Source organism: Channa argus, chromosome 10 (genome assembly GCF_033026475.1).
Source record: "Channa argus isolate prfri chromosome 10, Channa argus male v1.0, whole genome shotgun sequence".
NCBI classification, from domain to species: domain Eukaryota; kingdom Metazoa; phylum Chordata; class Actinopteri; order Anabantiformes; family Channidae; genus Channa; species Channa argus.
The window spans coordinates 15,485,175-15,508,973 of NC_090206.1; the positions used below are offsets into that span (position 1 = coordinate 15,485,175).

Here is a 23,799-nt window from a genome sequence, read left to right on the forward strand (position 1 = left end):
CCGGCACCAAGGTGGCCCTATATGTCTACGTGGGGCCACACCTGGTGGGGTGGGATTTGACCTGTGTCGTTCTGCATCCCAACCCAATGCTCTATGCTCAATGCTTTGGAAAAATTCCCTCTAGAGATATGATAAAATAATGAAACAAAAACTGAACCCTTTTTCCTCTTGAGAAATGTATTTCAACATTTCTTTAAACATTTCAAACTTTGCGCTCTGCCAAACCATCTCAATGTTTATTGAGGCTCCTGCCTGAGTATTTTACAATATTCAGCATTTCAGCCAAAAGACCACTTTTTTACCACTTTGTTAGTGACCCACCTCTGGTAGAAAGCACGATGCTATTTCACAACTTGGCAAAGCTGTTGGGTTTTGCTCCTTACTGGCCTTTTTTTCAAACAATACTAACAGATCAATCATGGAAGAAGCTGTATTAGTTTCTAACAAGCACATTATCAACTCCAGTGTTTATGCATGCTAATTAGAACGCTTCATAGTCAAGAGAGTTGTTTGGCAGTGTGTGCAGTATGTGCGTGTCTGCTCAGCAAGCCCACAACTAGGCCACTCGACACAACAACACAAGGACAGCTTATCCACCCTCTGCAGAAAGAACAGACAGTGAATTGATTTTATTTCAGTCATTGATGACCCACAATCAGGATCTTTATTCTGAGATTTGAAATAAAGAAAGTTGTTGGTTAAGTGACTTATAAATTCTCATACAGATGAGTGTTAAAAGACTTGAGGCAGCTGCACTCCCCAAGGTGTCTTGGAGTAAAGTTGCCAGCCTAGCGATATTTTAAAGATGAGAGCATTTGGAACAGGCCTTGGAGGAGAAACTATGACATGGCAATTTCTCCCTCGCTAACAAGGAATGAAAATAGCACCTAATAAAAGGCTTCACTAGGTGTGATTTTTTTTTTTAATGCAAACACAGATTTCAGTCCCCCCAGCAGAAGAGTTAAGTATTACTGCCAATAATACAGTATTATTTATATATTTATAATGCAAGGGATTCTTTTTTATTGACAATAAGCAAAGGGGATTGTTGAGTTTATGTGTTTTGTGCACCCTAGTTAGTGCTTGTGAGCAGTGACACACACTTTTCCACAGACCTCAGATGGCTATGATTTGGCATGTGACACATTTGTATTAATAGAATATAATGGATTAAACATTTCAAATAGTCTCATCAGTGACATATATTATAATTAGCAGCTCACTTCAAGCCACCATTGTGAAAAGAAACGGGCCCTCTGGGGCCCTCTGGAGCAGCGTTTATATGTTCTTTGATACATTTTGTAGTTTACACACAACTTAGTCTTTTAGATGGCTTTAGTGATATATACATTTTTAGGCATACATTGCAAAACGGCAGTGTTGGAATTGTATATAATCATTTCCTCTTCTGAAAGACTCCTTTTCATTATTTCCCAACAGTCTATGTCTGTGCTAGTGTTCATTGGGTTTGCGCTAATTTGGATGGATGAAAAAGACTTTTTTGTTGGATCTGACATACAGAGGGATTCTGCATTCTGTTCATGCATTAACAAAATGCTTGTGAAAATATACGTAGACTTGGACATGCATGTGTGTAACTACCACTTCAAACATGTTGTAGTTGTAGCTGTATCCTTTTCAAAAGGCCCTTTGATAATAGATGTAAGATCTACTGCTTTGGGTGTTTGGCTGCTCTCCTCATGCTGCTATGAAGGACAGTCCATTTATTCATGTCTGTTCTCAGAGTCCCAGCAGCCCGACTCCCCAACGTTCCCTCAAAGAGCATGAACAAAGGGCATATTCTGTCGCAAGAGAGTGGAGGGAAGAGAAAGTGTGTGTGTGTGTGTGTGTGTGTGTGAAAATAAGAGTACATTAAACTTAAAGTGCAGAGAATCTCTGTGCATTCAGTTGAACGGTCCTTCTGTTTGAGCATTTTTGTCCATCAATGTGTTTGTGTGTGTGGGTCATGTGTGTACTATATGTGACAATCCCTGACTCAAGGGGAATATCCACTAGATATTTTGCAACTGTTCTCTGTAAAACTGTTCTGCACAAAGGGGCCTATTTCATACTCTGCTCTTTGGAAGATTATACATCAAAAATGCAACTGGGTGGGTAATGGCCTACATTGTGATAGACTCGCTTGAGGCTTTTTGTCCTTGGTTTGACTCATGGGAACCAGTTACTATTGTGACTTGTGAGTGTCACATTTCTGGTTTCAGTCATATCACAGTGTTAATTCCCATAACATGAACGGAGAGTGTATGTAAAGTCATTGTGGGTCATTTTAGCATCAGTTTTGATTGTTGCAGGTCCCAAAGGAGAGATTCCTTTTGTAACTCTGTGCTGAAACTTCAGTTGAAACTTGAAGGAATCTCTCCCCTTTCATTCAATACTCACATACACCATGCACCCTTTGATGTGTTTGTACAAACCACTACATCTTCAAGTGTTAAACATTATAGAGTGCAGGAGTAATGCGTGTTATGCAATACAAAATTGTACTTTTGTGTATGTGCCTCCCAGGGCAGGCAGGGCACATTTAACATTCCCTACAGTTTCACTGAAACATACCTGCAATCATTTTAGTCTATTCCATGTTAAGGGGCATTCCCCATCTCTGTGTTTTTAGTTGCTGCAAATGTCGTCTCTGTTTAGCATGCATTGTTTTTTGTGAAAGATGTGGGTAAGTGGGGCCCTGAAATAGACTCCCTAGATGGCTCAGTAGGTCATTATCATGTACCAGACCTCCATTGTCATGGTTACAATGATAAATGTGCAAAGCACCACATTTAGACACTAAAACAATTTGTTTAGGTTTAAGTGAAAGTGATGGTTTGGGTTAAATATGTAACAGCATGGTCTATTGTTTTGAAGTGGGACAAACTGTCTCCTGGTGAAAACTCATAAACAGTTGTTTATGTCATATAAAGAGCCAGTTGTTTCTGTTGTATTTACTACAGCCACTGATGGTCACCTCATTAAACCTATAAGTAATGTGTAGATGCTGTTTTTTTTAAAACAACAGTCTGCAACTCAGACTAAGAAACATTCACACACTGCTCTAACTTTACTTAGTCAGGTTGGGCTTGTTTAACTGAAAACTTTCTGAAAACTTAAGTCTTCAATATCAGGATACAATTGTATTAGCACCCATAATTGGTTATTATAATTTACAGGATTTACTTAAGACACACAGTATAAGTGCATGAAAGCCTCTATTGAGCTATTAACCAGTTCCTATGCTGGAGGCATCTTTAGTCAGACCTTCATCCACACTGATACAAGAGAATGAATCCAGTTTATATGGCAGCAGAATCAGCCCTTGTTAAAAGAACTACCCTTGGATTTAGGCTTAAGGACATCATAGAAAAAAAAACTAAACACTTGCTTGTTGTCTCTTGAGGAACGTGTTCATGTTCTGAAATGTAGACTGAACTTCCAAGTAGCAGTAAAAACACGACATCTGTTTAAAAGTGGGGGATTATCCTTGTATCTTACTTCATCCAAGCCCCCTGGGAACCAAACTTTGCTGGGCCAATTTCAGCTGCACTTCTGTTAACACATTTGAAGTAATGGGGCACTAGTTAAAAATAGGTTGTCCCTACAACTTATACCCAACATCACACTACCGCTTTCCCATTTCCCAGTCCATTTACTCCAACCTCAACTTATATTTATTTTTTAAAAGATTTCAGTATGCTCTTTTATATTGGGCAGAATCCCCTTTATCTGTGCCATGGGAGAATAGAAATTTAAGCCTGTTCTGAATCCAGTTAATAAATCCTGAAACCATAACACATTACAGCAAATTTAAAAAGCGACTTCACCAACCTTCAACTTGCTTTCTACGGCTTTAGTTTAGGGTGTAAATGTACGTGCTGTAATGCTTTTAAACCTCCCTCTGACTTCCCTATATCAAATTATTTCCTTGCTTCTCACTTTCCTTGTTTCTCCAGATGACATCACCAGGAGAAGTTTTTCATCATTAGGAGTTCCGATGATGTCATCTCTGGGAGCTGAACTGAAAGTTCCTCCAAGTGATGTCATCAGGAGCCGTTTTTCAGCTACAAAAGGGAGATATTTTAATGTAGGGAAGTCAGAGGGAAGATTATTGGCATTTATCAACATGTTCTACCCAAACTAGATCCAAAATCAGATCAGACCAGTCTGCACCTGTTGGTCATGGCCAGCATTACATTTTTCCCATTCCCATCACAACAGTCAAACCAGCAAGCGGATTTAATATTGTGGCTGATGCTTGTGGCTCAAATTGTTCAAAGCATTATTGTCTGTGTTTTTATGCATGCTTCAGCAATCACGCTCTGTCTCTTTTGTGCTAGGGATTATCACTAGCCTTTCCACAACCCTGTCACGTCTCCTTTCTGCTTACATGTCCACACTACTCGGCCTTCCTTTCTACATCCACCAGCCTCTATTCCTCACTCTGACCCTTTACAGGCTGTGTGCCCATGGATAAAGGGAGAAAATTACACTGAAATGAGCCTGAAAACATGTTCAAGCAGCATCCCTCTGTAAAGCCAGCCATCTGTAATGTTCTACTTGGCATTGTTAGGCACTGTAGCGCCCTCTTTCACTCATCTCTTTTTTTGACTCCCTCGTGCTGTTTTTGCACCACCACACTGGGTAAATTTTAAATGCGTGCCACTCGTGACTCTCTTTCACACTAGTAGCTTTGCTCGAGGTTGGAGAAGGTTGTTTGAATAGCTGTCATGTTCCAGAAGAAATGCAGTAAATGTTCACATCAGTCCCTCTACCTCAGCGACTGACTCTAAGTTGGGGGATTTTTCAAGGACAAGCAGAATCACATTCATATTCATGCATGGTGATCAAATGTAAACGATTACCCATAGGATTATGGCAGCAGCAACATTTCCTCTCACTACCAGATTTTAGGCCCCGTTTTTAGAACGCTTTTATTCCTGGCAGTGCTAGGCCGCAGTTTGAACATCAAAGTCAGAGCGACAGTGGGTTTTGGCTCAGTAATGCAACAAGAGCTGATATGATTTTAGGAGAATACAGCTCATCTTCCCTGACTCAGAAAACTGCCCTTCTGTAATTACTGCTGCAGCTGCTATTTGATATTTAGCATTTCCACAGAGCACTTTCAAGATGCACAATATAGGACATTGAACTTAATTCTCAAAGCAAAATACAATGTGTACATTTTTTTTACAGAAAATATATAGTAAATATGTAAGAAAGGTTTGCAGAAAACAGACAAGGAGCTATTTGAACGGTGTAACTTTAGAGACTGGAACACCAATTACAATAACATACACACAAATTAGAGCAACATTTGTTTGACTTGTGGCAACAGTATGTAATAGTGGCACGGCACTGTATTGAACATTTAATGATTGATAAAACAGCTGAAGACATCCAAATCATGCATTATTTATTGTTTGTCTTTGTTCAGTGAGTCTGTCTCGATGGCTCCATCCTCCATGATGACACAAGTCTCACTTGGCCTTACTCTGTTCCAACAACAAATCAATGACAGTCGTCCTGATCAAAGAGTGGGGCACATCCCTAAAACAACATCAGGCTACATATAAAATATTTAGATGGCACAGAGGAAGACAGTAGAGCAAGAACAGAGCAAATCGGGAGCTGCAGGAAGCACTGCAGGGAGAGGAACGAGATTACTCCCACTCAGCAACCTTCTCCACTCAGTGTTGTGTTTGATGTAGGCTTGTGTATGCTTTTTAAATATCTTCCTTTCACTGTCTGTTATGCTCTACTTTTTATCCACTGTTCTTTTTCAGCATATTTCCATCGTCTTCTTACTCTCCATCTCTTCCTAATGTTAGACATTTGTCCATCCCATAAGTCATCTTGGCCCAAATATGACTGTCATGCTCAGTGTCTGTTACGATGGCTCACTAATCCAAGTGTTCTTTCCTTTTTTAGATTTAGTCCTTGTGCTGTTTTTTTTTTTTTTTTTTAAATCGCAAATTCACATTAGAGTTTTCCGTAGATAAGAAGCTAGTGATTTCTTTTGCTGCACAAAGTCTGATTTGCACATCAAAAAGAAAGCTATTAGATGTTCTTTACAAATAAGGAGCTTATTAATTATGTAGTTGAACTCTGCTAGCGTTAGCATGTTACATTCAGAGTATTCTTTTATATGTGATTAGATACTGTTCACTAGAGCTGTTTTCTCCTATTCTACATATATAGAATATATTATTTCAAACTCACTCTTAATTTATATAAAATTAGCCTATGGTACATACTAATAAAAAGGTTGACCTAATATGCTAGTCCTGAATATATTCTATTATGGTCCCTGCAGTGATGTTTACAGGTGAAGTAAAACCTGAAATTCTTTATTTTCTTCTACATTAGATAAGAAAAAAAAACTAGCATGAATAAATTATAAATACAGTAGAAGTACATGGAATACTTTTTTATTTTTTAAATATAATCAAGCAGTTAAAAATCAGCCTGTGGCAGGTCTTGTTCCATATTTCAAACATATGAAAACCATTGCTGCTACGCAGTGCAGGAAGATTCTGTTGCTTAACATAACACAACACAAAACAGTGGTGGAAGAAAAACAGCTATTACTTTGAACCAGCTGAACCTGCTAAACTGAACAAGATTTCTGCTAAACACTTGTTGCTCGCCAGTTTGAGCATGGCGATTAGGTCTCCACAGAAGCTGTGTCAAAAAAGCCCCTGACCCTGTTAATCAAGTTTAAGTCGCAAAATAAATGTGAGGAAAAATTTTTGGGCTTTCTTTCTATTTTCGAACATGAAATGCTGACATAACCATATTTTTTAAGAAGACTACATTATATTAAAACCCTCCAAAGCAAATTGTGCTGGCTGAAAAAAGATGCTGGGCCTGGCATCGTATGGTTAAAACTATTATGGCTATTAAGAGTGATGTATAATGATTACATTTGGAATGACACTTTTCTTTGAGTTTTATAAGGATCATTTAACACACTGAAAAATTAAAGACTGCTCAAATAAAGTGACCTGGCCGGAGTTGATGTACCACAGAGGACGATAACTACTGCAACTCTAGATAAAGATTTTAAAATTTTCACAACAAGACCTACAAGACTGAAAAATGCTGGTGGAAGCCACCAAAGGCACAATGTAAACTAGTACCGACAGCAGTGTTTACACAACACATATCCATTAAACTGTTGTTGATAGAAAAACAAACATCAAATATTGTATTTCATATAATATAGCTTAGAATATAGAATATATGTCCAACAACATGAGTCTATAATTGCTTAGTGATTTGAACAATATATTTTCTGCAGTGTGTAGTACGTCAGATGAAATGAATCTCATTCGAGATACATTTCTATAAACTGAGGCTTCATTCAAAAGCTCATTAAAGACAATGTACTCTGCAATAATGATTCCCCACTGAGAGTTTTAGTGCAGACACAGTATTGTCCTCTTGCTGCTGTCTGTTTTGACTGTGCCTCGGAAACAGGCAAAATATGAACATTCTGCGGTGGGATAAAAACAAGACTGTTTGTGCAGCATGACTAGGCTTCTGTTTGTTCCAAGTAAGAACTCTGTTCATAGCTGACACTTCAGATTCAAATATGATCTGTCACATGTATTATTATTTCAGCGTCAGGAGTAGTAGTACAGAAGACCTTATGACTTCTGGATGTTTTCTCACATGTGCTGAATTTGAAAAAAGTCTGTGATGTAGGTACAGTGACTTTGAGAGGCACTGAAATTATTTTGGATTTTTTTTTTTGAGCCAATTTAATATTAAAGCAGCTCTCACTGACTCCTCAAGGTCATAGCGCTCTGAAACAACAACACATTAGTTGGAAGATTTTCTTCTTAGTATTAAAGACATGTATGCTAAAACCCAAACTGGGAACAACTCTCCACATGTTGAGATCAAGGCTGTTATTACTTGCCATAATACTCATGTCATAGTTATTTGCTTTGTCATCACACACCGCAGTGTATAAAATGAGGACCAGCTCAGCAGCAGTGTGGGTAATTAGTATGGCAGCCAGGCTAAAGATGGCACCACCATGAAAGCGTTAATACTCTTCTGCAGCCGTGTGGCTCAATTCAGCAATGCTAACAGATTTTTGAGCCTGACTTTGAGCCAACTCTGCAAAGTTGGAGGTTCTTAGTTAAAAGGCAAGCCCTGTCCTCCGAGTACAGATGCTACAGAGAGCCTTGGAGCTGATAATTAAAAGTGCATCCGACTGAGGAAAGAAGTCGACAGTCATTAAGGTGAGAGGTTCAGCTTTATTGAACAGTCCACGTACTGTAGGGACTGAGACCCGGCCGTAGCTGGCGCCCCATTACAGAGACGTTTGGTTAAGAGCCACAGGCCCATACCACAGTCCAAATTCATTAAAACACTAAATCCATCTCATTAAATTCACAATGTTAAACTTGTAATGCAATTTAGGGCAAAGACAGTGCCATATGCGACTGAAGCTCTATTATACGTATGGTGACAGATTGATGTAACTGCTCTAAAACAGCTCTATTTGTCTTTTTTTTTTCTCTTCTGCCTTTACCATTTCTTTATTACTTGTAAGGCACTTGTGACTAGACATGCATGCTCACATTTTGACATTTTCAAACTCTCCAAATTTTCCTTTCAGCTCCAAAGAAAACAATGCTTAATTTAATCTCTAAAAATGTAGTTTCTAAAGGCCATTCATCATTGTGAACTATTTCATTTCACAACATTGCATCATGTAAATGTAGGCCCAAAATGAGCAGTGTAAATTGCTCATTTCAATAAAGAGTGCATCATTAGTGTCAAAGCAAGACAGAAGGGGAATGACATGTACCCTATCTGCACTTTATTCTTTTTGGATTTCAGCGTTTTCTCTCCATAATAAAACTTAAAACAAAAAGTTCTTTGTGATTTAATTGGGGCCCACTAAATACAGTATCAGTCCTAATCCTGTCAAGAAGCCTAAGCAAGACAGGATCATTCCACCTGCTATAGTCTCAAATCCTAGTATTAGCTGAATAGACAGGGGGGAAAAAAATGTATTATCCAATCCAGCTGAAATTGCCCTCTAAGAACAAATGGGGTCGTAATCCACGAACACACAGTGTTGCTCATTTCTTTTTTAAAAAGTAACGTGACTTTGTGTTATTGCCATGCGGAAACAGAAAATCAGCCTACTAATGTTTTTATCAAAAGACCTTTTACTGCTTGCCTCATGCTGGGAAAAATGCCGGCGGTTAACATACAATGTTGGTATTCTGCTGTGAGTGAGGTCATACCAGGAAATGCGGCAGGGATGTGTGAGAGTTTCCCTGGCGATTCAAAGAGGCCTCTGTGTGTTGTGTAGCTGATAATGAGCATAGATGTGTGTGCTGAGCTAATTCTGGAGGAGGCAACCAACGCCCTTTCCCATAAAAGGCTCAGCCCATGACTTTTGTGTTTCCCAAGTATCTACCAAAACACATTCTAGTTGTGCTCTTTGTCACATCTTGTCACCGGAAACAAAGATACAACAAATTGGCCTCTTATGATTTGTGTAACTCCAGCATTATGATCTGATATCAACCAAAATGTTAAGAAAATCATTCACAAAGTGCTTATCTCAAGTAATATTGATAATGGTTGTAGCTTTCAGTCTGGTACCATAAAAGCCTTGACAGTTAATTTTCTCTATTGGTTTGAAAAATGCTACATGCTCCACCAGAGGTTGAGTAGTCCAAGCACAGCGACAGTTTCTGTTCAGGCAGGATAATTGAATATAGTAAACTAGTCACCACTCTTGTCCTTTGTGTTTTATTTGGGCCGTACGGTGTCAGCAGTGTTCAAAACACATTAGGCTGTGCACATTGCACCGCTGACATTTATCTGTTTGTGATACTCCTTTTGGCATATTAATAGTTGATTCATGATGGCCTAGAAAATGGAGCCATTTTTATTTGGTCAAGATAGATAGGGTGTTGGTGAAATAATTAATGGTATTTGTCATGTATTAAGTGGCTTTATGACCAAACATTGATCGGCTACAGCCCCTAGACCAGCCAGAAGAATCCGGTAGAGCAAAGTAAATGACAGCTAATATCGCATTGCAATTTGTACTTCTGCTTGTCAGAGGTCTGTGGTTGCACTGGGCGGATCACCGTGGCCATGAGCAGGAAACGGTGCTTCTGGCTACTGAAAACCACAAGAGAAAATCAACCTGTTAAACTAAACATGTATATATTTCACACAATGTGGGGCTTAAAATGTTGACACACACAGTATTGCAATTTCAGAGAGGTCTAATACACTTACTTGAAATGTAATGTCAACATCTTTTCTGTTTGCCATTTGTAGTGAGATTGGCCTTTCATGCACATCAAAGTCTTGTTGCTTCTTAACACGTGTTGCTCAACAAAGTTACAGTAGCTTTATTTTCTCACAGTAACCACTGTGAGAAAATAAAGTGTCAGCTTTCTTACACCAGTGGCGTTTTACATTTGAATCATCTGTTAGGCTGCATTCGACAGAATGTGACCTGAGGGCAAATGACATACAACACAAACAAGGATCAAGACAGAGTAAATCATCTCTCAGCTCAAATATTACATTGTTCGCCTATGGTAATTTATCTGAGCTTTTAACCACATTAATTCAGCAGCCCTAGGTGTTTGCCAGCTGTGATTCTTAGCAGGAAACCAGAGGCAAATAAGTCAGCAAGTCAAGCTGGAACATCTGGATTCTAACAGGATGCTCTCATCAAAGTCAGATAAATCCATCTTCAATGTATTTAGGAACTTCAGGGATACATAGTGAGGGTGTTAACCTTACTATTTCCCTTTTCTGATGGCAGGAAGAAAATTTGGGGCTGATACCATCATTATTTCAGCAGCAGGTGAAAATTAAAGTGAAAAAGGGAATCTAAGAGCAATATGAAGATTGGAGCGGTGCGGTTCCCATGTTGTTATGGTTCACAGGTTGATGACAAACCCGTTTCCACGTTTCATGTAAAATTTTGAGGGAGACGTCTCTGTTCGCATTAATGTTTGAATGTGCTGACCTCTGCTTTTTACTGCCACACCTGTTTCTATTCAGAGAAGCCAACAGTTCCACTCACACTAAAAACGTTGATGTTGTGAAAACATCGTGAAAGCTAAAGGTTAGAGCACCTATTTTTTAAGCTGCTTCATGAGTGTATCCATGAGTTTTGTCCATTTAGTCAACAAGCTAGTCAAGGCTGCTGGACGACAAGTAACTACGCAACAGTAGAGGGTCACATCAGAATTTTGATGAGAAGCTGGAAGACATTGATCAGGAAAGCCATGTCTGGTCTACTTTGCCTAGCCTACTGCCACCACCAACCAGTGATGCTATACATTTCTATATTAATTGTGCAGTAGAACTCACTTATTTATTTTATACTGTCAAAGAACTATCCCATTCAACATGGGTCCACTGCTAAAAGCATCTTCGTGTAGGTGTAAACAGGCTTTATATTTTAGTTAATCGATTTCTACGCCATCTACAGTAAAACAGCCGGCCACTGCTCCTAGACAATGACCGGGAACATCTTACTTTGATTGTTGATAGGTGGATATACATGTCACCTGCAAAATATAGCTCTGTTCAGTAGCTATTGAAACAAAGGTTGGCTGCTCTGCACAGGCCCTGAAATTGTTTTACTGTTGACATTTAGCCATAAAGTACTAATAAACTCTCATGTAGCAAAACATCACACTGCCTGCGATTGGCAAGGGAACATGAAAAATGCAGCAATTATGCGAAAAACATTTGCTTTTAGAAATGCTGTGCATGGTGCTCTATACAGAAAACATATTCTTCTGATGCATTTAATCTGTGCAAGGTTGTAAGATTTGTTGTCCATTACTGAGTAGCCACATTTTCTGTTCTTCACTGCTAATTGTTTTGACAGCTCAGATAGACCAGTTCCCCCCTGTCATTATGAAGCCGTAGCAGATGTTTAATATGTGCTGGTACAGACACTAATCTCACATTTACATTTAGAAATTAGTTGATAACTGACAAACATCCAGAGTGAGGGAAAATGAGTGCTGTGCCAATCAGATGTTTATCCGAAATATAGAACCCTGGATACAAAATAAATTGTATAATAAATATGATGGAAAGTAATCAATTGCAGACAGTTTGAATATTTATATATTTTTATACCTTCTCATACCTTTAGCTGTTTTCTCTCTTTTGTATGTGACAATGTATTTACTTACTTGGCATTCAGAGGAGATGAAAACTACTTGTACTCCACTGATGAGCCTGTTCTGCTCGTATTGTCTTATTGTAGGCAATTATTATTGTGTGTGGCACATTGATGTGCATCAGTGATTTAGAGGCGGTGATGGTGAACGGCAGAGAGAGAAGAGATTGGCAGCAAGTAGCCACTTTGTTCAAATTAGCCATGCTTTTGTTAGCCCACCTCATGTTAATTAGTTAATATGCTAAATAATGAGCTGTATTGAAAATTAATGAATGCTTTCAAAGTGATTTATAACCATAATTCATTATTTAATGTTCAGCAAATAAACCTAATTAAAGAACCAGAATTAAGTAATCATACAATTGTAGCCAGTTTATTGTGAGGAAAGGCTATAATTCAGATTATTTTATTGTCACATCGACCATTATATTGATTCAAAACATAAAACCATGACCACTCATAATAAATCATATATTTGCATCTTTCTTGTATTAATAAACCCAGCTTGCTCATGTGTTTCACTGTACTGGGGAGTTTTAAAAACATATGAACATTCCACAAGGTCCAAGTAATATCAAAACGGCCCAACATTTAATATGCACAAGCATCAAAAAGCTCACGCATTGCAAACATTTTAGCTTTTAGTGAATACTATAAAATCCCCAGTATCCAGATATTAAGCTTTAAAGTCTGGAGGTATTTTCAATACAGCTGTTCAGCACCATCTTTCTTGCTAAGTCTTCCTTTTTCTTGGTTGTGGATGACTCACTGGAATCCCTCCTGAACCAGCTGGGAACAATAGCTTATTAGGAACCAAATGCTGGGCCATGTGTTCTGTTTTCTCAGATTATTTCACACTGACTAAAGTACCCTGCACCTGGCTGGCTTTCAAATTACCAGTGCAGTGATTGTCCATTGTGAGACTTCTGTTGACTGCGTTCTGCTGCATCTGTTGGGCAACTTCGCCTGTCAATATTTACCTGTAGCCTATCTGAGGCTAGAGCTCACTTTGCTGTTTAATCCTAATAAATACATTTCCCTTTTTTCCCCAAGTGGAACATGTTTTGATGGATTCTGTTGCTAAATGGATAGATGAATGGCTACGAAATTAGCCAATCTTCTAACAGCTTAGGTAGTTGTTGAATTTAAAGTTCTAAACTACATTTATTATGGCTAAAGATCCATATGCAGTATTTAGCAGAGCCACATCCAATGATACATCAGACAGAATAGGCCATTCACTGCATGCTATGCCTCAGTAAGACATGGAATAAGGGAGTGACTGGCTGTGTTATTAATTTTTTAAGAAATGCTTTGATCTAATATCTATGAAAAAGGATGGGCTTGTAAATGAATAGTTCTAAGTAGATAACCTGATATGATTAGGCAGATTTACTCTGTTCACAGTACTGTTACCATATACTGTTAGAAGTATTGTTAATGGAATCCCTATCTTCCACCTAATTAATAATCAGTGTGTGTGTGTATGTGTGTCTGTTTGTGAGAGAGAGAGTGAGCGAGAGAGCATCATTTGTATGTTCAACATGTGCATCTGTCATGGACTATTGCTAGTTATTGCTGCAAATCGCAGCCTACTGTGAAATTATTGCCCGTTTTTGACTCAAATATGGGGTTTCATGCTAATCTGACTTGTTTTCTCATTATCTCCCCCCCAACCCCTTCCTCACGCTCATCTTTCTGCTCATTATCTTTTGTCTGGTTTTCACTTTACTTCATCCTCGTCTGTTTCTTTCATTTTTCTCCCCCACTCCTCTCACCATCTTTTCTCGGTCTCCCTTCCCTGTCTCCCTCTCCAGCTCATCGTCATCCACAGTGGTGCTGCTCATTGCTAACTAGGCTGCCTCCAAGCCCACAGGTGAGCCCCCTCCCCCACTTCACGCTTTATTTTTAACTCCATGCTGGATACTTCTCCTAGATTCTCCCTCTCCATCCCCAGCTCACATCTCTATGCCATTTCTGCCAAGTGGCAGGAAACTATAAACCATTGCCTGTTTCTGAATTTATGCCTAGTCCTAAATTACTACTCTCATGTTTTAGAAACCCTGCTTCAGCTTCATTTTGTCTCACTCTTTCTTGTTATACCATCAGATTATTTTTTCACTTAGTATCCTATGCCAATTTTATATCACTTAAGTACATAGTACATAGACTCATGCCCAGAGTTTACAACACATAATACCCTGAGGGAATGAGTAACACGCTCTTGGGGATCTTTGTGTTTGTGTGGAGGAAGAACGCTGGCTTTGTTATGTACAGGACGAGTGGGTGCGACAGTTGTCTAATATAAACAGCTGCTGGTGGTTGTTATGCTCGTTTGGTGGTGAAATATGATTTAACTGTTAGTATTGTCCTGCTAGTTAGATTTATCCTTTTCTATCTTATTGTACAGGCGACAGTGCATCTAGAAAGTATTTAAAATGTGCTTAACTTTTTCCGCATTTTGTTATGTTATAGCCCTATTCCAAAATGGATTAAATTCATTATTTTCTTCAAAATTTTACAAACAATATCCCATAACGCTAATGTGACGTTTGTTTGAAATCTTCGCGTTTATTAAAAATCACAAATAATTAAGTATTCGCCGCCTTTGCTTAATACATTGTTGAAGCACCTTTAGCACCAATTGCATCCTCAAGTCTTTCGAGTATGATGCTACAAGCTCGGCCCACCGAGCAGTTTCTTCCATTCTTCTTTGCAGTACCTCTCAAGCTCCATCAGGTTGGATGGGGAGAGTCAGCGCACAGCCATTTTCATATCTCTCTAATTATGTTCAATGGGGTTCAAGTCTGGGCTCTGGCTGGGACACTCAAGGACATTCACAGAGTTGTCCCGTAGCCACTCCTTTGTTATCTTGGCTGTGTGTTTAGGGTCGTTGTCCTGTTGCCCCAGTCTGAGGTCCAGAGGTCTCTGGAAGAGGTTTTTATAAAGGATGTATCTGTACATTGTGTCATTCATCTTTCCCTCCATCCTGACTTGTCTCCCAGGTCCTGCCGCTGAAAAACATCCCCACAGCATGATGCTGCCACCACCATGCTTTACTGTAGGGATGGCATTGGCCAGGTGGTGATCGATGCCAGGTTTCCTCATTCAGGCCAAAGAGTTCAATCTTTCTTTCATCACACTAGAGAATTTTGTTTCTCACGGTTATTCTTCCGGAAGGTTCATCTCTCTCGATAGAGAAATACTGGAGCTCGTTCAGAGTGCCCATGGGCTTCTTGGTCACCTCCCTGACTAAGGCCCTTCTCTCTTGATCGCTCAGTTTGGCTCGGGCGGCCCGCTCTAGGAGAACTGCTGGTGTTTCCAAGCTTCTTCCATTTACGGATGATGGAGGCCACTGTGCTCATTGGGACCTTCAATGCTGCAGAACCTTTTATGTACTTTTCCCTAGATTTGTGCCTCAATACAATCCTGTCTGAGAGGTCTACAGACCATTCCTTGGACTTCATGGCTTGGTTTGTGCTATGACATGCACTGTTAACAGTGGGACCTTATATTGACAGGTGTATGCTTTTCTGTCCAATCAACTGAATTTCCCACAGCTGGACTCCAATCAACTTATAGAAGGATCTCAAGGATGATCAGTGGATATACCAGAGCTCAATTTTTAAAAATAAATTTGCAAATATATCAAACAAACTTCTTTCACATGTCATTATTGTTTGTAGAATTTTGAGGAAAATAATGAATTTGATCCATTTTGGAATAAGGCTGTAACATAATACAATGTGGAAAAAGCTAAGTATACTGAATACTTTCTGGATGCACTGTACATGATTAATTATAAGAAGGTCTGTTGTTTTTTGCAGAAATGGGTCAAACTATAATGAATATAGAAGAGCTTTTTATTCTATTTGCAAACATAATGTCATCTTTTTTTTCTTTTTAAACCACTGGTTGGTTCCTATAGTTTCTCTACTTATTTCTGATGTAAATTATTGTGCATTTACATTTAATTTGAATTTGATAAAGGTTGTCTTTTGTTCAAAATCAAGGAGAGACACAGAGAGAAAACAGCTTCACTGATGCTCATTTACTAGTCTATAACCAAGCATTGTTTGCTTTTAATGGAGGCCTCTCAAGAACAGATTACACTATAAATACCTGCTGACTTAAAAGACAAATTTCCATTTTCTTTTTTGTGTTATACAGACAATTGAAAGGTCTGACCATGTCTGAGGTAAATAACATTTTGTCAGCCTTAACCACAAGCTCTAACTCGGTAATGATCCTTTTCTGTGTTCCCAGACGTGGCATTTAGGACTAAGGACAGACCTGCCTTGCAGCATTCCTGTGTGATTTCTCCGAGCAAAACCTAAATAGGTAGACAGTTATGAGAGAATCCATTTGTCAAACTCACTCCTTCAGGGCTATAGACAGCCACTGTCAATGGGATGCTTTTGAGTTATTATATGCCTCACTAAAAGAATCATACAGCCTGTTTTAGAGAGGTTTCACAAGGATTTTACATAAATAAGCACTCAAACACACACACATTAACTCCCCTTCCCGTCTGTCTCTTGTCAAAGCACATCAAACACTCTCCAAGTAGTCCGTCTTTGCCTGTCAAGGAGGCACACTCTGCAGCAGATGCAATAGGCTAAACAGTAGCATGCTAAGTGTATGGTAATGCTGACAATGTTGTGATGCAGCACTGACTTGAGGTTTTAAATGAACAGTTATTATTTCAGTGCCTTCTTTTTCTTTGGGATAGTTCTCGTAGCTCATTTAGCCTTTTAAATACAAAAGTCAGGGCCATATTGTTGACTTAATTATTTTTCAAGGACAAAACGCCTGTAGTGTGTGACTTCTTTTTTGCCCTGTGTAGTTTTTCTACACTTATTTATACTATTAAGTAGCAGTACTAGCATGAGCATTGTAAATTGGCTCTCTTCTATGAGCCACAAGGGTCTCTGTCTCTCATCATTCTGCTCCATTTTTGCTTCCCCTTCTCTGCCCTGCTCTCTGATGTCTGTGTGTCACTCATCTTCATTTACTTCCTCTTTTTGGGGCCTGGCAAAAGCATAAATAGATTATTAATACTACAAGTTTTTTGCTCCCTTTTCTCTTTCCTGCTCATTACATTTCATATCCCCTCCTCTCCTCTTGTCTATAACCCCTCTGGCGAACACCTTCTGACAGCCAAGGTACCCTGCAGCCTGTCTTGGCCAGGTATAGTACTAGATGAAAGGTTTGCAGCCAGAGCTCTCTTTCAAAGGCGCCTTCTGCTCTATCCCTGCTCTCCATGGGCACTCAGTTGTCCCTGCCAGGCAGATGGAGTAAAGAGGGCAAGGGAAGAAGAGGAAGTAAGGAGGAAAGAGTCAAGGAAAGACACAAACAGCAATAGAAATTAGAGTTCGTCCGATTTGCCTTTACTCTAGGAACCCCGTGGCCTATAAATTAGTTCCTATGCAACATAATCAGTAAATGATTACATTCCATTTCAACTTATTTCAACAAAGCTACCCCTCTGCTGTAATGAGAGAAGCCATCTACAAAACTTTCTATACAACACTATGCTTTCATAAAGATGTATGTTCTAGATTTGACATTTACGTCTGCTATATATCAAATATTTAATATTTGTCAAAGTAAACAATTTCAATTAAGACACTGCAATAAATCATCCTTAGTTTAAAGAAATTTTAGCATTAAAAGTTTCTTTCTGTCTTCAATGGGCAGAAAATGGAAATACGTACTCATTTCTGAGAGTATCCTATAACCATAACACCATGCCCCAGTAAACACCTTATGAGAAACCAACCTCGAATGCACGTGTGTCTTCCAAATATATGTGCTGCATTTGTTCTCAATTTTGTGAAATAAAAAGTTGAAACAAAGACTATACGTCCTGCACATTACTAACAGATTGCCCCTGGTTGTTTCCTTCCTAAGCCACTGTTCGGGTTGGCTCATTCCTTAGGCAAAAGAACCATGCAGTTCCCTGTTTTTCCACATATTTGTCCCGTTGCATGCTACAGACAGACTGGTTCTAGGACTGGCTGAGGTTCTTTCTCATTCACTTCATTAAATTCACTGTTTCCTCAGCTTTCAAAGTGGACATCCCTCTAAACGAGCCAAACATATTGCATAAAATCCTTTCTGTGGCCTCCTGGACATAAATTCTCTTGCCTTAATGATCTATATGGATAGGGGCCACGGACTGAGAAACAGAATTGTACAGATTCCCACAGGACAAAAAATAAGAGATCAAAGTTTATTTTCTTTTTTCTTTTATGTAGCATTGCTGCTATCTGTTTTTTGTCAGTGATTACTTTAACAAATCACTGAATGTGTGTATATGTGTATGGTTACATTTAGGAAAAAGTTAGTTGGTTATAAACATTTTAAGGGCCTCAAGATCCATTGGTTGCATGTGGCCTCTGTAGATGATCAGAGAAGCTTGTCATCCAGGTGAGTGCAACTGTATGCCCCTTCTTTAGCTTTTCCTCCAGTTTGAAGCTCCTCTTACATGTCTTTTCTCAGTCTGGATGCTGCCACGGGACATGGAGCTTTTCAAAGTGTTCCTGACACATTTTCATCATCTGATGTCTTGGAGTCACACTGAGGATGGAGTTCAGTTGCAGGAGTAACATCTTGTGCTCTCAACAAAATCTATTGAACTTTATCCCTCAAGGTGAAATGTAAATGTTTGTTTAGCCTCACCGCCCAATCAAGCATCGTATGTTTAGTCTGGATTTGTTTAATCCATTTCCAATGTAGCAAGCTCTCACACACAGAGACATATGGATAATAGAACAAACCAAGGAGCATTTTGATTCTGTAGAACAAGTTTGATGTTGGGGAAAAAACCTCTATGAAGTTAACAACATGTGGAGATCACATGGTATAGCATGTTTTTGCATACATTTTCTTTTCAAACTATTTAACCAGACCTGAGATGGAGAGTCACTTAAAATGAGATTGGCTTGCTACATGGGAAATATGTCTCGTCAGTGCTGCACTACTGTATGTGGCGGAGCTCCCGGCTTACTATTTCAATCTACTCAAGATCAGGCCTCAGCTTCCAAAGTGTTTTACAGGCCATTACTATACCAAATCAAAACACAGCATCCTGCCTTTAAGTCCAAACAGACATGTATTAGCTTCTGTCAGAAAAACCCATTGCTTTGGAATAATTGAAAAGTTTGAGCTTAAAAGAGATATTCTGCTTGCCTTCAGAATGCAAGTGATTTAGTTCTTTAAAACAACCATCCTTGAAAACAATCTTCTTTGTGATTGGAGGGAGGACAGACTGTATGGTAGACCTACATAAATCTTATTTGAAGACAGTAGGTCTGAGCAGTGAGATTTAGCCTCTGGATGCTGTAGTGACAGAGGGGAGGCCATGCAGGCAGTAAAACAACCGACAGTTGGTCATTACGAAAGATGCGGGTGGGCCAAATATCAATCACGCCAAGACTAGCCTGGACTCTGACAGGTGCTTGATGTTTGCTTGATGAAGAGCTCTGCTGTTCCTCTGAGTGAAAAGAGGAGGAGGGAGCGGAAAAGGGGGTGGGAGCAAGGGAATTAAGGTGAGTCGGATAATAAGTAAGAGGTATGGAAGAAAAGCTGCAATGGAGGAGGTGTGAAGGTAATATTGGACCACTGTGATTCATACAGTGGCCCTGAGCACTCAAGAAAGCACATGCAAATAGACGAACCACAAGCAAATATAAAAACATTGTCACACATTTGACATGTGCAGCATTTGGCACTTCATGCTGTGAAGTGAGACCACTGTGGAATCAGCAGGAAAGAAGGTAAAAGGTTCAGGTAGTGTACATGTTAAAGTGGGGAGAAAATAAAGAAGTCAGCATTTCTGGGTGTGGAGGGAGAAAAGGGGATCGAGACAAACGGGGAAAGAGAAGATAAGAAAGGTGCCTTGCCTTCGGGACATTTTTGCCAACACGTAAAGTCAAGCTGTCAGTAAATGTGGCTACAGTTACTGGAACAGCACTTTAACAACACTGCGTGCAGGTTTTAGAGCAGAGTCCCTGTTTTGACAACACCTTTATAGGCTATTTCATGGTGTCTGCTCTAACAGTATGAGAAAATATTTCAAGTGTGAAATGCCACTGCATTATTGGCTCACACTCAATAACTGGGAGCACTTGATTTAATTTTATGTCAATTTTCTGCCCATTTAAAAAATATATATATCAAGGGAAATTTCCTATTCCAGGCTCACATTGTGGTTGTAAATACAGTTTTAAAGGTCAGTCAGCGTCCAATGAGATTCGATTCAAACAAACAAAAGAGTTTTTAGGGAATTTACTGAGAAACAGCAGGAATTATAGAGGTTTTTGCAGTCGGTATCACCTGTATTTGCAGTCTTCTTGTCATTAAATACTATTTCTGCAAGTGTAACCAACATGTCCTTGCTGATGTTAATATCCTGTTGCAGTTTATCTCAGCAGAATCTTTATCATATACAGAATTCATTGTTGAGCCACTGTCTGTGTGTAACCTATTTTTTCTGCAGTACAATGAAATGAAATTGCAGCTAGAGACAGAAACAGGGGGAACTGAATGTCAGTACAAGCAACAATCCTCTGGCAAATTGTTAAACATGTTTACTGAGCATTTAGAGTAAATATTGCACAGTAAGGCCACCAGACAACATGGGAGCAAACACGTTTTAGATTAATGTTTGTGCTGTCAGGTTCCAACAGAAAAGAACTTGCATAAGCCTTGCACAGTAGTGTTGCTGGTCGTAAACAAAGAGGTCAACAGCTTCTTTCTCTTAAGCTCAAGTGATCACACCCCAACAGCCCACATGTAGATTTTTAGGTGAAGTGGAATCATTATTTAGTAAGAGTAAATGTCTCAAACCCAAGTTGCTTAAAAAGCCACGTCAAGTCATTTGCTGCTAAACCAAATGCAATTTATAGAAAGTAAGGGGGAAGATTCTGGGGGGGTTTCAGGTGCTCATGCCTGTCATCTAAAGTATGCATAAAGTCTCCTTTTACTGCTTCTGCACTGCATGTTAATATTTCCTTATTGATGCTTCTATTCTTATATTTACATATGAAGGCGGCTGCAGCTCAGTTGGTAAGGCAGTCATCCACGGACCACAGGGTCAGTGGCTCGATCCCCGGTCCCGGCTATATGTTGAAGTGGCTTTGGGCAAGACGCTGAACCCCCAACAGCCCAATTCCCTCCCCAGCTCTGCAGTGCCGGTCCAAGCTCGATAGAAATTGTAGTAAAATTCTTATATTTACCTGTGAAAATTATAGGTAAATAATTTACTTGACATGTGCTTTTATGAATTATGAATGGAAATGATTACTGGATCATTCACTGGACAGTTCTATCTTGAAACAGCGATTCGTATTTTACTGTAGTAGATTCCACTAATATAGTTATGTTATGGTTTACTCGAAAGCACAAGACAAAGTAATCAATATATAACCATAACTGAGCAGGTGTCTCCTACATTTGACCCTTGCTTACATCCACGAAGTGTAACAAATAAACGTGTAATTCAATCTTCATATGGCATGCAGCATCACATAACCTCTGTAAATGCTCCTAGTTCTTTTTGTTTATGTTAATGAGTGCTGCACAGTTCCCAGCATGCATTGCTCCATACTATCTCTCCATTTCTGTGTATTTCTTTTCTATAGGATACTCACTATTTCTTTTCATCCTTCTTGCATCCTGCATCTCTTAACCCTCCCTTCTACCTCTAGCTGTCCTCTACCTCTCCTCTTTCATCTGCTGCTATAATCAACCATCTGATCACAGGCCCAGGAGGACAAGGGATAATGGGATTAGGCCTGTACATGTTTACACATTCTAATTTACATTGAGCTTTCCCTGTCTTTCTCTGTCTGACCTATATTTCACCATATCCCTCCTCCGTATTTTTGTTTTTTATGCTTCCCGTCTCCCTCTCAAGCTTTCTACCTTGCTGTTGCCTGCCTTTTACTGCAGTAGCACCATTGATACACACACTTTGTTTAAACAAGTAAATAACCGGGAATGTTATCCAGTCAACACCAGTGAGATTTTAATTCCACGACTGCAGTGTCAGGTCTAATTATTTCCATTCAGCTGACAGTGTCATATGTAATCTGTCATTCTCGTTGTTTCTCATTGCTTGTTTTGCAGGGGTTGCTTTAGTGTTCTGGTCCAGTATGAGAGAGGTGTGTGTGTGTGTATGTGTGTGTATGTGTGCGTGCATGGGCCTGCATATGCTCCTTTGTGTAAACACACTAAATACAATGACTGCTTATCATTTTGAGTAATTCTACAGTAATCTGTTTTAAAATCTCATTGTATCTTATCTGGTAATTTGACAACCACTCACTTTTTACACAGTGCAGCTATCCAAATGAGGAAAATGTTATGGGGCTTACAGGCAATGCAATGTGCAGAATCCTAGGTTTTAGCAGCCAGTACTTGAGGTGACGCATAAGGTGTTTGCCATAAGGAGAAAAAAGTTATAAGTGCTTTGCAGAAGGGCCCCATTGATCCACTATGATAGAGATAAGGTGAGTGAGCCAGTTCCAAATGCCTCTAATCCTAAATGACAGCCATGTTACCCAGGGGATGCAAGATACTCATTTTATATAATTGGCCATATCTGCACAATTGACCAATACTAAGAAGCACTCTAATTTGGAATGTCTTTTCGAGGCCTAATCCATGATCCAAATGTAATTTAACATCTTATTCCACTGATCTAAACCTGCTCTCTCTTTCTTGCCTCACGAATGGGTTGTTTTCTGTACATTTCTCACACTCTTTTAAACTTTATAATTGTCAACATCACATCTGCAGTTCTCTAGGTAACTATAAAGTAAAATATATAAAGTATTTTTAAAATATTAATGGCTTTGTGACAGACATGAGCAGAGGAGTAATGTAGCAACAGTTTGGGACCAACTAACTATTAGAAAGTAATGTACTGTATATGTGTCCCAGTTGAGCTGTATTTAAAACTAACTGCAACACACACAAACAAGCCATCTTCAGTCTTGTGGAAAACCTCTGCTTCAGTATCTGTGATATGGTCTGGTGCCACCAGGCCACCAGTATTATGGTAAAACTAAACTCGTGATCCTACAGATTCTGACAGCTGACAACGTGCTGTGTGCTCCCAAGCCGGGCAGCTATTTGAGCAGAAAACACAGACACAACATTATGGAGAGAAGTGTTTAAAGCTGGATTTGACTCCAGGTTGCTTGTAAAGGTTTAAAATGGCTGTGTGTATGTGAAAGCTTGTCACATGAACTCACTTAAGTGTGAACTAGTGTCATGAAACAGCGGACTTGAAAGATGATGCCTGTTGTCGCAAAAGGTTACTGTTGTGTGTGCTGCTAATTATTGTAGGTTTATTTATAACCACTGTAATTATGACTAATTGTGTTGGGGGGCTATGAAGGTTATATATGTTTTAAATTGTATTAGAAAGTTTAGGCAGTGATGCTGTAAAGGTCTGTTACTGTTAGAATGATTGTTTGGTTTGAATATACACTGATCACTCCTAACATTAGCACCGTGTTTTAAATTAAAACAAATGAAAATATTACAATACCACCTCTGCACACAGTGTATCACATTTTGCT

At 39.2% G+C, this 23,799-nt stretch overlaps 1 protein-coding gene and 1 long non-coding RNA gene across 5 annotated transcripts in view; one reads left to right on the forward strand and one right to left on the reverse strand.

The window, feature by feature from the left end:
• mid2 (midline 2) overlaps positions 1-23,799 on the forward strand; it is a 127,394-nt gene that overhangs the window by 16,647 nt on the left and 86,948 nt on the right. For 2 of the 4 annotated variants that reach the window (XM_067518455.1, XM_067518454.1), the window contains one exon: positions 14,023-14,081. The exons of the other annotated variants lie outside the window; for them this stretch is intronic. The gene's annotated coding sequence lies outside the window, so the exon portion shown is untranslated. The remainder of the gene's footprint in view (positions 1-14,022; positions 14,082-23,799) is intronic. 4 annotated transcript variants of the gene reach the window in all.
• The window catches only part of LOC137134056 (uncharacterized), a 29,680-nt gene continuing 12,376 nt past the window's right edge, over positions 6,496-23,799 (reverse strand). Inside the window, exons 3-4 of the long non-coding RNA XR_010915367.1 lie at positions 10,288-10,510; positions 6,496-10,167 (exon numbers count right to left, since the gene is read on the reverse strand). This is a non-coding gene — a long non-coding RNA (uncharacterized lncRNA). The remainder of the gene's footprint in view (positions 10,168-10,287; positions 10,511-23,799) is intronic.